Here is a 14,010-nt window from a genome sequence, read left to right as displayed (position 1 = left end):
TTTCTGTTCGCTAAGTTATGAAAATGCATGTTTTGGCTATAATCTTCCGTAAATCAAGGGCGAAAACCAATTATTTGTCCCAAAAGAAGGTGTTTTAAGTATATATCTACATTTCTAAGGTAGATTTGGGTACAATAAGAGGCGAAAAAGCAGATTCTGACTAAGATTTTATCGAAATCGGCAACTATTTCACTCAGAATGGTTGCCTTACGTCGAAATCTAATAGTTTATTAAGGTTTTCGTTACTAAAATGCCCAAAGACGCCGATTTTGACTAGAATTTGAAAGATATTGACATGAATATATAACTGTTTGTATCAAAAAATGATAGTTTAAACTGATATTTGCAGTTTTGATGCGGTTTTAGGTACGATATGAGTCGAAGAAGCCGATTTTGACTGGAATCTGTTTAAAATGACAAAGAAAAACCTATTATCAATTCAAGGAAGTGAATTTTTAAGTAGTTATCTGCAGTTTTAATGTAGATTTCTGTTCGCTAAGTTATGAAAATGCATGTTTTGGCTATAATCTTCCGTAAATCAAGGGCGAAAACCAATTATTTGTCCCAAAAGAAGGTGTTTTAAGTATATATCTACATTTCTAAGGTAGATTTGGGTACAATAAGAGGCGAAAAAGCAGATTCTGACTAAGATTTTATCGAAATCGGCAACTATTTGACTCAGAATGGTTGCCTTACGTCGAAATCTAATAGTTTATTAAGGTTTTCGTTACTAAAATGCCCAAAGACGCCGATTTTGACTACAATTTGAAAGATATTGACATGAATATATAACTGTTTGTATCAAAAAATGATAGTTTAAACTGATATTTGCAGTTTTGATGCGGTTTTATGTACGATATGAGTCGAAGAAGCCGATTTTGACTGGAATCTGTTTAAAATGACAAAGAAAAACCTATTATCAATTCAAGGAAGTGAATTTTTAAGTAGTTATCTGCAGTTTTAATGTAGATTTCTGTTCGCTAAGTTATGAAAATGCATGTTTTGGCTATAATCTTCCGTAAATCAAGGGCGAAAACCAATTATTTGTCCCAAAAGAAGGTGTTTTAAGTATATATCTACATTTCTAAGGTAGATTTGGGTACAATAAGAGGCGAAAAAGCAGATTCTGACTAAGATTTTATCGAAATCGGCAACTATTTGACTCAGAATGGTTGCCTTACGTCGAAATCTAATAGTTTATTAAGGTTTTCGTTACTAAAATGCCCAAAGACGCCGATTTTGACTAGAATTTGAAAGATATTGACATGAATATATAACTGTTTGTATCAAAAAATGATAGTTTAAACTGATATTTGCAGTTTTGATGCGGTTTTAGATACGATATGAGTCGAAGAAGCCGATTTTGACTGGAATCTGTTTAAAATGACAAAGAAAAACCTATTATCAATTCAAGGAAGTGAATTTTTAAGTAGTTATCTGCAGTTTTAATGTAGATTTCAGTTCGCTAAGTTATAAAAATGAATGTTTTGGCTATAATCTTCCGTAAATCAAGGGCGAAAACCAATTATTTGTCCCAAAAGAAGGTGTTCTAAGTATATATCTGCATTTCTAAGGTAGATTTGGGTACAATAAGAGGCGAAAAAGCAGATTCTGACTAAGATTTTATCGAAATCGGCAACTATTTGACTCAGAATGGTTGCCTTACGTCGAAATCTAATAGTTTATTAAGGTTTTCGTTACTAAAATGCCCAAAGACGCCGATTTTGACTAGAACTTGAAAGATATTGACATGAATATATAACTGTTTGTTTCAAAAAATGATAGTTTAAACTGATATTTGCAGTTTTGATGCGGTTTTAGGTACGATATGAATCGAAGAAGCCGATTTTGACTGGAATCTGTTTAAAATGACAAAGAACAACCTATTATCAATTCAAGGAAGTGAATTTTTAAGTAGTTATCTGCAGTTTTAATGTAGATTTCAGTTCGCTAAGTTATGAAAATGTATGTTTTGGCTATAATCTTCCGTAAATCAAGGGCGAAAACCAATTATTTGTCCCAAACGAAGGTGTTCTAAGTATATATCTGCATTTCTAAGGTAGATTGGTACAATATGAGGCGAAAAAGCAGATTCTGACTAAGATTTTATCGAAATCAGCAACTATTTGACTCAGAATGGTTGCCTTACGTCGAAATCTAATAGTTTATTAAGGTTTTCGTTACTAAAATGCCCAAAGACGCCGATTTTGACTAGAATTTGAAAGATATTGACATGAATATATAACTGTTTGTATCAAAAAATGATAGTTTAAACTGATATTTGCAGTTTTGATGCGGTTTTATGTACGATATGAGTCGAAGAAGCCGATTTTGACTGGAATCTGTTTAAAATGACAAAGAAAAACCTATTATCAATTCAAGGAAGTGAATTTTTAAGTAGTTATCTGCAGTTTTAATGTAGATTTCTGTTCGCTAAGTTATGAAAATGCATGTTTTGGCTATAATCTTCCGTAAATCAAGGGCGAAAACCAATTATTTGTCCCAAAAGAAGGTGTTTTAAGTATATATCTACATTTCTAAGGTAGATTTGGGTACAATAAGAGGCGAAAAAGCAGATTCTGACTAAGATTTTATCGAAATCGGCAACTATTTGACTCAGAATGGTTGCCTTACGTCGAAATCTAATAGTTTATTAAGGTTTTCGTTACTAAAATGCCCAAAGACGCCGATTTTGACTAGAATTTGAAAGATATTGACATGAATATATAACTGTTTGTATCAAAAAATGATAGTTTAAACTGATATTTGCAGTTTTGATGAGGTTTTAGATACGATATGAATCGAAGAAGCCGATTTTGACTGGAATCTGTTTAAAATGACAAAGAAAAACCTATTATCAATTCAAGGAAGTGAATTTTTAAGTAGTTATCTGCAGTTTTAATGTAGATTTCAGTTCGCTAAGTTATGAAAATGCATGTTTTGGCTATAATCTTCCGTAAATCAAGGGCGAAAACCAATTATTTGTCCCAAAAGAAGGTGTTCTAAGTATATATCTGCATTTCTAAGGTAGATTTGGATACAATAAGAGGCGAAAAAGCAGATTCTGACTAAGATTTTATCGAAATCGGCAACTATTTGACTCAGAATGGTTGCCTAACGTCGAAATCTAATAGTTTATTAAGGTTTTCGTTACTAAAATGCCCAAAGACGCCGATTTTGATTAGAATTTGAAAGATATTGACATGAACATATAACTGTTTGTATCAAAAAATGATAGTTTAAACTGATATTTGCAGTTTTGATGCGGTTTTAGGTACGATATGAGTCGAAGAAGCCGATTTTGACAAAGAAAAACCTATTATCATTTCAAGGAAGTGAATTTTTAAGTAGTTATCTGCAGTTTTAATGAAGATTTCTGTTCGCTATGTTATGAAAATGCATGTTTTGGCTATAATCTTCCGTAAATCAAGGGCGAAAACCAATTATTTGTCCCAAAAGAAGGTGTTCTAAGTATATATCTGCATTTCTAAGGTAGATTTGGTTACAATAAGAGGCGAAAAAGCAGATTCTGACTAAGATTTTATCGAAATCGGCAACTATTTGACTCAGAATGGTTGCCTTACGTCGAAATCTAATAGTTTATTAAGGTTTTCGTTACTAAAATGCCCAAAGACGCCGATTTTGACTAGAACTTGAAAGATATTGATATTGACTGTTTGTATCAAAAAATGATAGTTTAAACTGATATTTGCAGTTTTGATGCGGTTTTAGGTACGATATGAGTCGAAGAAGCCGATTTTGACTGGAATCTGTTTAAAATGACAAAGAAAAACCTATTATCAATTAAAGAAAGTGAATTTTTAAGTAGTTATCTGCAGTTTTAATGTAGATTTCTGTTCGCTAAGTTATGAAAATGCATGTTTTGGCTATAATCTTCCGTAAATCAAAGGCGAAAACCAATTATTTGTCCCAAAAGAAGGTGTTTTAAGTATATATCTACATTTCTAAGGTAGATGTGGGTACAATAAGAGGCGAAAAAGCAGATTCTGACTAAGATTTTATCGAAATCGGCAACTATTTGACTCAGAATGGTTGCCTTACGTCGAAATCTAATAGTTTATTAAGGTTTTCGTTACTAAAATGCCCAAAGACGCCGATTTTGACTAGAATTTGAAAGATATTGACATGAATATATAACTGTTTGTATCAAAAAATGATAGTTTAAACTGATATTTGCAGTTTTGATGCGGTTTTAGGTACGATATGAGTCGAAGAAGCCGATTTTGACTGGAATCTGTTTAAAATGACAAAGAACAACCTATTATCAATTCAAGGAAGTGAATTTTTAAGTAGTTATCTGCAGTTTTAATGTAGATTTCAGTTCGCAAAGTTATGAAAATGCATGTTTTGGCTATAATCTTCCGTAAATCAAGGGCGAAAACCAATTATTTGTCCCAAAAGAAGGTGTTTTAAGTATATATCTGCATTTCTAAGGTAGATTTGGTTACAATAAGAGGCGAAAAAGCAGATTCTGACTAAGATTTTATCGAAATCGGCAACTATTTGACTCAGAATGGTTGCCTTACGTCGAAATCTAATAGTTTATTAAGGTTTTCGTTACTAAAATGCCCAAAGACGCCGATTTTGACTAGAACTTGAAAGATATTGATATTGACTGTTTGTATCAAAAAATGATAGTTTAAACTGATATTTGCAGTTTTGATGCGGTTTTAGGTACGATATGAGTCGAAGAAGCCGATTTTGACTGGAATCTGTTTAAAATGACAAAGAAAAACCTATTATCAATTAAAGAAAGTGAATTTTTAAGTAGTTATCTGCAGTTTTAATGTAGATTTCTGTTCGCTAAGTTATGAAAATGCATGTTTTGGCTATAATCTTCCGTAAATCAAAGCCGAAAACCAATTATTTGTCCCAAAAGAAGGTGTTTTAAGTATATATCTACATTTCTAAGGTAGATGTGGGTACAATAAGAGGCGAAAAAGCAGATTCTGACTAAGATTTTATCGAAATCGGCAACTATTTGACTCAGAATGGTTGCCTTACGTCGAAATCTAATAGTTTATTAAGGTTTTCGTTACTAAAATGCCCAAAGACGCCGATTTTGACTAGAATTTGAAAGATATTGACATGAATATATAACTGTTTGTATCAAAAAATGATAGTTTAAACTGATATTTGCAGTTTTGATGCGGTTTTAGGTACGATATGAGTCGAAGAAGCCGATTTTGACTGGAATCTGTTTAAAATGACAAAGAACAACCTATTATCAATTCAAGGAAGTGAATTTTTAAGTAGTTATCTGCAGTTTTAATGTAGATTTCAGTTCGCTAAGTTATGAAAATGCATGTTTTGGCTATAATCTTCCGTAAATCAAGGGCGAAAACCAATTATTTGTCCCAAAAGAAGGTGTTCTAAGTATATATCTGCATTTCTAAGGTAGATTTGGATACAATAAGAGGCGAAAAAGCAGATTCTGACTAAGATTTTATCGAAATCGGCAACTATTTGACTCAGAATGGTTGCCTTACGTCGAAATCTAATAGTTTATTAAGGTTTTCGTTACTAAAATGCCCAAAGACGCCGATTTTGATTAGAATTTGAAAGATATTGACATGAACATATAACTGTTTGTATCAAAAAATGATAGTTTAAACTGATATTTGCAGTTTTGATGCGGTTTTAGGTACGATATGAGTCGAAGAAGCCGATTTTGACAAAGAAAAACCTATCATTTCAAGGAAGTGAATTTTTAAGTAGTTATCTGCAGTTTTAATGAAGATTTCTGTTCGCTATGTTATGAAAATGCATGTTTTGGCTATAATCTTCCGTAAATCAACGGCGAAAACCAATTATTTGTCCCAAAAGAAGGTGTTCTAAGTATATATCTGCATTTCTAAGGTAGATTTGGTTACAATAAGAGGCGAAAAAGCAGATTCTGACTAAGATTTTATCGAAATCGGCAACTATTTGACTCAGAATGGTTGCCTTACGTCGAAATCTAATAGTTTATTAAGGTTTTCGTTACTAAAATGCCCAAAGACGCCGATTTTGACTAGAACTTGAATGATATTGATATTGACTGTTTGTATCAAAAAATGATAGTTTAAACTGATATTTGCAGTTTTGATGCGGTTTTAGGTACGATATGAGTCGAAGAAGCCGATTTTGACTGGAATCTGTTTAAAATGACAAAGAAAAACCTATTATCAATTAAAGAAAGTGAATTTTTAAGTAGTTATCTGCAGTTTTAATGTAGATTTCTGTTCGCTAAGTTATGAAAATGCATGTTTTGGCTATAATATTCCGTAAATCAAAGGCGAAAACCAATTATTTGTCCCAAAAGAAGGTGTTTTAAGTATATATCTACATTTCTAAGGTAGATGTGGGTACAATAAGAGGCGAAAAAGCAGATTCTGACTAAGATTTTATCGAAATCGGCAACTATTTGACTCAGAATGGTTGCCTTACGTCGAAATCTAATAGTTTATTAAGGTTTTCGTTACTAAAATGCCCAAAGACGCCGATTTTGACTAGAATTTGAAAGATATTGACATGAATATATAACTTTTTGTATCAAAAAATGATAGTTTAAACTGATATTTGCAGTTTTGATGCGGTTTTAGGTACGATATGAGTCGAAGAAGCCGATTTTGACTGGAATCTGTTTAAAATGACAAAGAACAACCTATTATCAATTCAAGGAAGTGAATTTTTAAGTAGTTATCTGCAGTTTTAATGTAGATTTCAGTTCGCAAAGTTATGAAAATGCATGTTTTGGCTATAATCTTCCGTAAATCAAGCGCGAAAACCAATTATTTGTCCCAAAAGAAGGTGTTTTAAGTATATATCTGCATTTCTAAGGTAGATTTGGGTACAATAAGAGGCGAAAAAGCAGATTCTGACTAGGATTTTATCGAAATCGGCAACTATTTGACTCAGAAAAGTTGCCTTACGTCGAAATCTAATAGTTTATTAAGTTTTTCGTTACTAAAATGCCCAAAGACGCCGATTTTGACTAGAATTTGAAAGATATTGACATGAATATATAACTGTTTGTATCAAAAAATGATAGTTTAAACTGATATTTGCAGTTTTGATGCGGTTTTAGATACGATATGAGTCGAAGAAGCCGATTTTGACTGGAATCTGTTTAAAATGACAAAGAAAAATATATTATCAATTCAAGGAAGTGAATTTTTAAGTAGTTATCTGCAATTTTAATGTAGATTTCAGTTCGCTAAGTTATGAAAATGCATGTTTTGGCTATAATCTTCCGTAAATTAAGGGCGAAAACCAATTATTAATCCCAAAAGAAGGTGTTTTAAGTATATATCTGCATTTCTAAGGTAGATTTGGGTACAATAAGAGGCGAAAAAGCAGATTCTGACTAAGATTTTATCGAAATCGGCAACTATTTGACTCAGAAAGGTTGCCTTACGTCGAAATCTAATAGTTTATTAAGGTTTTCGTTACTAAAATGCCCAAAGACGCCGATTTTGACTAGAATTTGAAAGATATTGACATGAATATATTACTGTTTGTATCAAAAAATGATAGTTTAAACTGATATTTGCAGTTTTGATGAGGTTTTAGATACGATATGAATCGAAGAAGCCGATTTTGACTGGAATCTGTTTAAAATGACAAAGAAAAACCTATTATCAATTAAGGGAAGTGAATTTTTAAGTAGTTATCTGCAGTTTTAATGTAGATTTCAGTTCGCTAAGTTATGAAAATGCATGTTTTGGCTATAATCTTCCGTAAATCAAGGGCGAAAACCAATTATTTGTCCCAAAAGAAGGTGTTCTAAGTATATATCTGCATTTCTGAGGTAGATTTGGTTACAATAAGAGGCGAAAAAGCAGATTCTGACTAAGATTTTATCGAAATCGGCAACTATTTGACTCAGAATGGTTGCCTTACGTCGAAATCTAATAGTTTATTAAGGTTTTCGTTACTAAAATGCCCAAAGACGCCAATTTTGACTAGAATTTGAAAGATATTGACATGAATATATAACTGTTTGTATCAAAAAATGATAGTTTAAACTGATATTTGCAGTTTTGATGCGGTTTTAGGTACGATATGAGTCGAAAAAGCCGATTTTGACTGGAATCTGTTTAAAATGACAAAGAACAACCTATTATCAATTCAAGGAAGTGAATTTTTAAGTAGTTATCTGCAGTTTTAATGTAGATTTCTGTTCGCTAAGTTATGAAAATGCATGTTTTGGCTATAATATTCCGTAAATCAAGGGCGAAAACCAATTATTTGTCCCAAAAGAAGGTGTTTTAAGTATATATCTGTATTTCTAAGGTAGATTTGGGTACAATAAGAGGCGAAAAAGCAGATTCTGACTAGGATTTTATCGAAATCGGCAACTATTTGACTCAGAAAGGTTGCCTTACGTCGAAATCTAATAGTTTATTAAGGTTTTCGTTACTAAAATGCCGAAAGACGCCGATTTTGACTAGAATTTGAAAGATATTGACATAAATATATAACTGTTTGTATCAAAAAATGATAGTTTAAACTGATATTTGCAGTTTTGATGCGGTTTTAGATACGATATGAATCGAAGAAGCCGATTTTGACTGGAATCTGTTTAAAATGACAAAGAAAAACCTATTATCAATTCAAGGAAGGGAATTTTAAAGTAGTTATCTGCAGTTTTAATGTAGATATCAGTTCGCTAAGTTATGAAAATGCATGTTTTGGCTATAATCTTCCGTAAATCAAGGGCGAATACCTATTATTTGTCCCAAAAGAAGGTGTTTTAAGTATATATCTGCATTTCTAAGGTAGATTTGGGTACAATAAGAGGCGAAAAAGCAGATTCTGACTAGGATTTTATCGAAATCGGCAACTATTTGACTCAGAAAGGTTGCCTTACGTCGAAATCTAATAGTTTATTAAGTTTTTCGTTACTAAAATGCCCAAAGACGCCGATTTTGACTAGAATTTGAAAGATATTGACATGAATATATAACTGTTTGTATCAAAAAATGATAGTTTAAACTGATATTTGCAGTTTTTATGCGGTTTTAGATACGATATGAGTCGAAGAAGCCGATTTTGACTGGAATCTGTTTAAAATGACAAAGAAAAACCTATTATCAATTCAAGGAAGTGAATTTTTAAGTAGTTATCTGCAGTTTTAATGTAGATTTCAGTTCGCTAAGTTATGAAAATGCATGTTTTGGCTATAATCTTCCGTAAATTAAGGGCGAAAACCAATTATTAATCCCAAAAGAAGGTGTTTTAAGTATATATCTGCATTTCTAAGGTAGATTTGGGTACAATAAGAGGCGAAAAAGCAGATTCTGACCTTACGTCGAAATCTAATAGTTTATTAAGGTTTTCGTTACTAAAATGCCCAAAGACGCCGATTTTGACTAGAATTTGAAAGATATTGACATGAATATATAACTGTTTGTATCAAAAAATGATAGTTTAAACTGATATTTGCAGTTTTGATGAGGTTTTAGATACGATATGAATCGAAGAAGCCGATTTTGACTGGAATCTGTTTAAAATGACAAAGAAAAACCTATTATCAATTCAAGGAAGTGAATTTTTAAGTAGTTATCTGCAGTTTTAATGTAGATTTCTGTTCGCTAAGTTATGAAAATGCATGTTTTGGCTATAATCTTCCGTAAATCAAGGGCGAAAACCAATTATTTGTCCCAAAAGAAGGTGTTTTAAGTATATATCTACATTTCTAAGGTAGATTTGGGTACAATAAGAGGCGAAAAAGCAGATTCTGACTAAGATTTTATCGAAATCGGCAACTATTTGACTCAGAATGGTTGCCTTACGTCGAAATCTAATAGTTTATTAAGGTTTTCGTTACTAAAATGCCCAAAGACGCCGATTTTGACTAGAATTTGAAAGATATTGACATGAATATATAACTGTTTGTATCAAAAAATGAGAGTTTAAACTGATATTTGCAGTTTTGATGCGGTTTTAGGTACGATATGAGTCGAAGAAGCCGATTTTGACTGGAATCTGTTTAAAATGACAAAGAACAACCTATTATCAATTCAAGGAAGTGAATTTTTAAGTAGTTATCTGCAGTTTTAATGTAGATTTCTGTTCGCTAAGTTATGAAAATGCATGTTTTGGCTATAATCTTCCGTAAATCAAGGGCGAAAACCAATTATTTGTCCCAAAAGAAGGTGTTTTAAGTATATATCTACATTTCTAAGGTAGATTTGGGTACAATAAGAGGCGAAAAAGCAGATTCTGACTAAGATTTTATCGAAATCGGCAACTATTTGACTCAGAATGGTTGCCTTACGTCGAAATCTAATAGTTTATTAAGGTTTTCGTTACTAAAATGCCCAAAGACGCCGATTTTGACTAGAATTTGAAAGATATTGACATGAATATATAACTGTTTGTATCAAAAAATGATAGTTTAAACTGATATTTGCAGTTTTGATGCGGTTTTAGGTACGATATGAGTCGAAGAAGCCGATTTTGACTGGAATCTGTTTAAAATGACAAAGAAAAACCTATTATCAATTCAAGGAAGTGAATTTTTAAGTAGTTATCTGCAGTTTTAATGTAGATTTCTGTTCGCTAAGTTATGAAAATGCATGTTTTGGCTATAATCTTCCGTAAATCAAGGGCGAAAACCAATTATTTGTCCCAAAAGAAGGTGTTTTAAGTATATATCTACATTTCTAAGGTAGATTTGGGTACAATAAGAGGCGAAAAAGCAGATTCTGACTAAGATTTTATCGAAATCGGCAACTATTTCACTCAGAATGGTTGCCTTACGTCGAAATCTAATAGTTTATTAAGGTTTTCGTTACTAAAATACCCAAAGACGCCGATTTTGACTAGAATTTGAAAGATATTGACATGAATATATAACTGTTTGTATCAAAAAATGATAGTTTAAACTGATATTTGCAGTTTTGATGCGGTTTTAGGTACGATATGAGTCGAAGAAGCCGATTTTGACTGGAATCTGTTTAAAATGACAAAGAAAAACCTATTATCAATTCAAGGAAGTGAATTTTTAAGTAGTTATCTGCAGTTTTAATGTAGATTTCAGTTCGCTAAGTTATGAAAATGCATGTTTTGGCTATAATCTTCCGTAAATCAAGGGCGAAAACCAATTATTTGTCCCAAACGAAGGTGTTTTAAGTATATATCTACATTTCTAAGGTAGATTTGGGTACAATAAGAGGCGAAAAAGCAGATTCTGACTAAGATTTTATCGAAATCGGCAACTATTTGACTCAGAATGGTTGCCTTACGTCGAAATCTAATAGTTTATTAAGGTTTTCGTTACTAAAATGCCCAAAGACGCCGATTTTGATTAGAATTTGAAAGATATTGACATGAATATATAACTGTTTGTATCAAAAAATGATAGTTTAAACTGATATTTGCAGTTTTGATGCGGTTTTATGTACGATATGAGTCGAAGAAGCCGATTTTGACTGGAATCTGTTTAAAATGACAAAGAAAAACCTATTATCAATTCAAGGAAGTGAATTTATAAGTAGTTATCTGCAGTTTTAATGTAGATTTCTGTTCGCTAAGTTATGAAAATGCATGTTTTGGCTATAATCTTCCGTAAATCAAGGGCCAAAACCAATTATTTGTCCCAAAAGAAGGTGTTTTAAGTATATATCTACATTTCTAAGGTAGATTTGGGTACAATAAGAGGCGAAAAAGCAGATTCTGACTAAGATTTTATCGAAATCGGCAACTATTTGACTCAGAATGGTTGCCTTACGTCGAAATCTAATAGTTTATTAAGGTTTTCGTTACTAAAATGCCCAAAAACGCCGATTTTGACTAGAATTTGAAAGATATTGACATGAATATATAACTGTTTGTATCAAAAAATGATAGTTTAAACTGATATTTGCAGTTTTGATGCGGTTTTAGGTACGATATGAGTCGAAGAAGCCGATTTTGACTGGAATCTGTTTAAAATGACAAAGAAAAACCTATTATCAATTCAAGAAAGTGAATTTTTAAGTAGTTATCTGCAGTTTTAATGTAGATTTCTGTTCGCTAAGTTATGAAAATGCATGTTTTGGCTATAATCTTCCGTAAATCAAGGGCGAAAACCAATTATTTGTCCCAAAAGAAGGTGTTTTAAGTATATATCTACATTTCTAAGGTAGATTTGGGTACAATAAGAGGCGAAAAAGCAGATTCTGACTAAGATTTTATCGAAATCGGCAACTATTTGACTCAGAATGGTTGCCTTACGTCGAAATCTAATAGTTTATTAAGGTTTTCGTTACTAAAATGCCCAAAGACGCCGATTTTGACTAGAATTTGAAAGATATTGACATGAATATATAACTGTTTGTATCAAAAAATGATAGTTTAAACTGATATTTGCAGTTTTGATGCGGTTTTAGGTACGATATGAGTCGAAGAAGCCGATTTTGACTGGAATCTGTTTAAAATGACAAAGAAAAACCTATTATCAATTCAAGGAAGTGAATTTTTAAGTAGTTATCTGCAGTTTTAATGTAGATTTCTGTTCGCTAAGTTATGAAAATGCATGTTTTGGCTATAATCTTCCGTAAATCAAGGGCGAAAACCAATTATTTGTCCCAAAAGAAGGTGTTTTAAGTATATATCTACATTTCTAAGGTAGATTTGGATACAATAAGAGGCGAAAAAGCAGATTCTGACTAAGATTTTATCGAAATCGGCAACTATTTGACTCAGAATGGTTGCCTTACGTCGAAATCTAATAGTTTATTAAGGTTTTCGTTACTAAAATGCCCAAAGACGCCGATTTTGACTAGAATTTGAAAGATATTGACATGAATATATAACTGTTTGTATCAAAAAATGAGAGTTTAAACTGATATTTGCAGTTTTGATGCGGTTTTAGGTACGATATGAATCGAAGAAGCCGATTTTGACTGGAATCTGTTTAAAATGACAAAGAACAACCTATTATCAATTCAAGGAAGTGAATTTTTAAGTAGTTATCTGCAGTTTTAATGTAGATTTCTGTTCGCTAAGTTATGAAAATGCATGTTTTGGCTATAATCTTCCGTAAATCAAGGGCGAAAACCAATTATTTGTCCCAAAAGAAGGTGTTTTAAGTATATATCTACATTTCTAAGGTAGATTTGGGTACAATAAGAGGCGAAAAAGCAGATTCTGACTAAGATTTTATCGAAATCGGCAACTATTTGACTCAGAATGGTTGCCTTACGTCGAAATCTAATAGTTTATTAAGGTTTTCGTTACTAAAATGCCCAAAGACGCCGATTTTGACTAGAATTTGAAAGATATTGACATGAATATATAACTGTTTGTATCAAAAAATGAGAGTTTAAACTGATATTTGCAGTTTTGATGCGGTTTTAGGTACGATATGAGTCGAAGAAGCCGATTTTGACTGGAATCTGTTTAAAATGACAAAGAACAACCTATTATCAATTCAAGGAAGTGAATTTTTAAGTAGTTATCTGCAGTTTTAATGTAGATTTCTGTTCGCTAAGTTATGAAAATGCATGTTTTGGCTATAATCTTCCGTAAATCAAGGGCGAAAACCAATTATTTGTCCCAAAAGAAGGTGTTTTAAGTATATATCTACATTTCTAAGGTAGATTTGGGTACAATAAGAGGCGAAAAAGCAGATTCTGACTAAGATTTTATCGAAATCGGCAACTATTTGACTCAGAATGGTTGCCTTACGTCGAAATCTAATAGTTTATTAAGGTTTTCGTTACTAAAATGCCCAAAGACGCCGATTTTGACTAGAATTTGAAAGATATTGACATGAATATATAACTGTTTGTATCAAAAAATGATAGTTTAAACTGATATTTGCAGTTTTGATGCGGTTTTAGGTACGATATGAGTCGAAGAAGCCGATTTTGACTGGAATCTGTTTAAAATGACAAAGAAAAACCTATTATCAATTCAAGGAAGTGAATTTTTAAGTAGTTATCTGCAGTTTTAATGTAGATTTCTGTTCGCTAAGTTATGAAAATGCATGTTTTGGCTATAATCTTCCGTAAATCA

This window comes from Cylas formicarius, unplaced genomic scaffold (genome assembly GCF_029955315.1).
Source record: "Cylas formicarius isolate icCylForm1 unplaced genomic scaffold, icCylForm1.1 PGA_scaffold_3__17_contigs__length_32017465, whole genome shotgun sequence".
Lineage (NCBI taxonomy): Eukaryota > Metazoa > Arthropoda > Insecta > Coleoptera > Brentidae > Cylas > Cylas formicarius.
Note: the sequence above shows the minus strand (reverse complement) of the source record.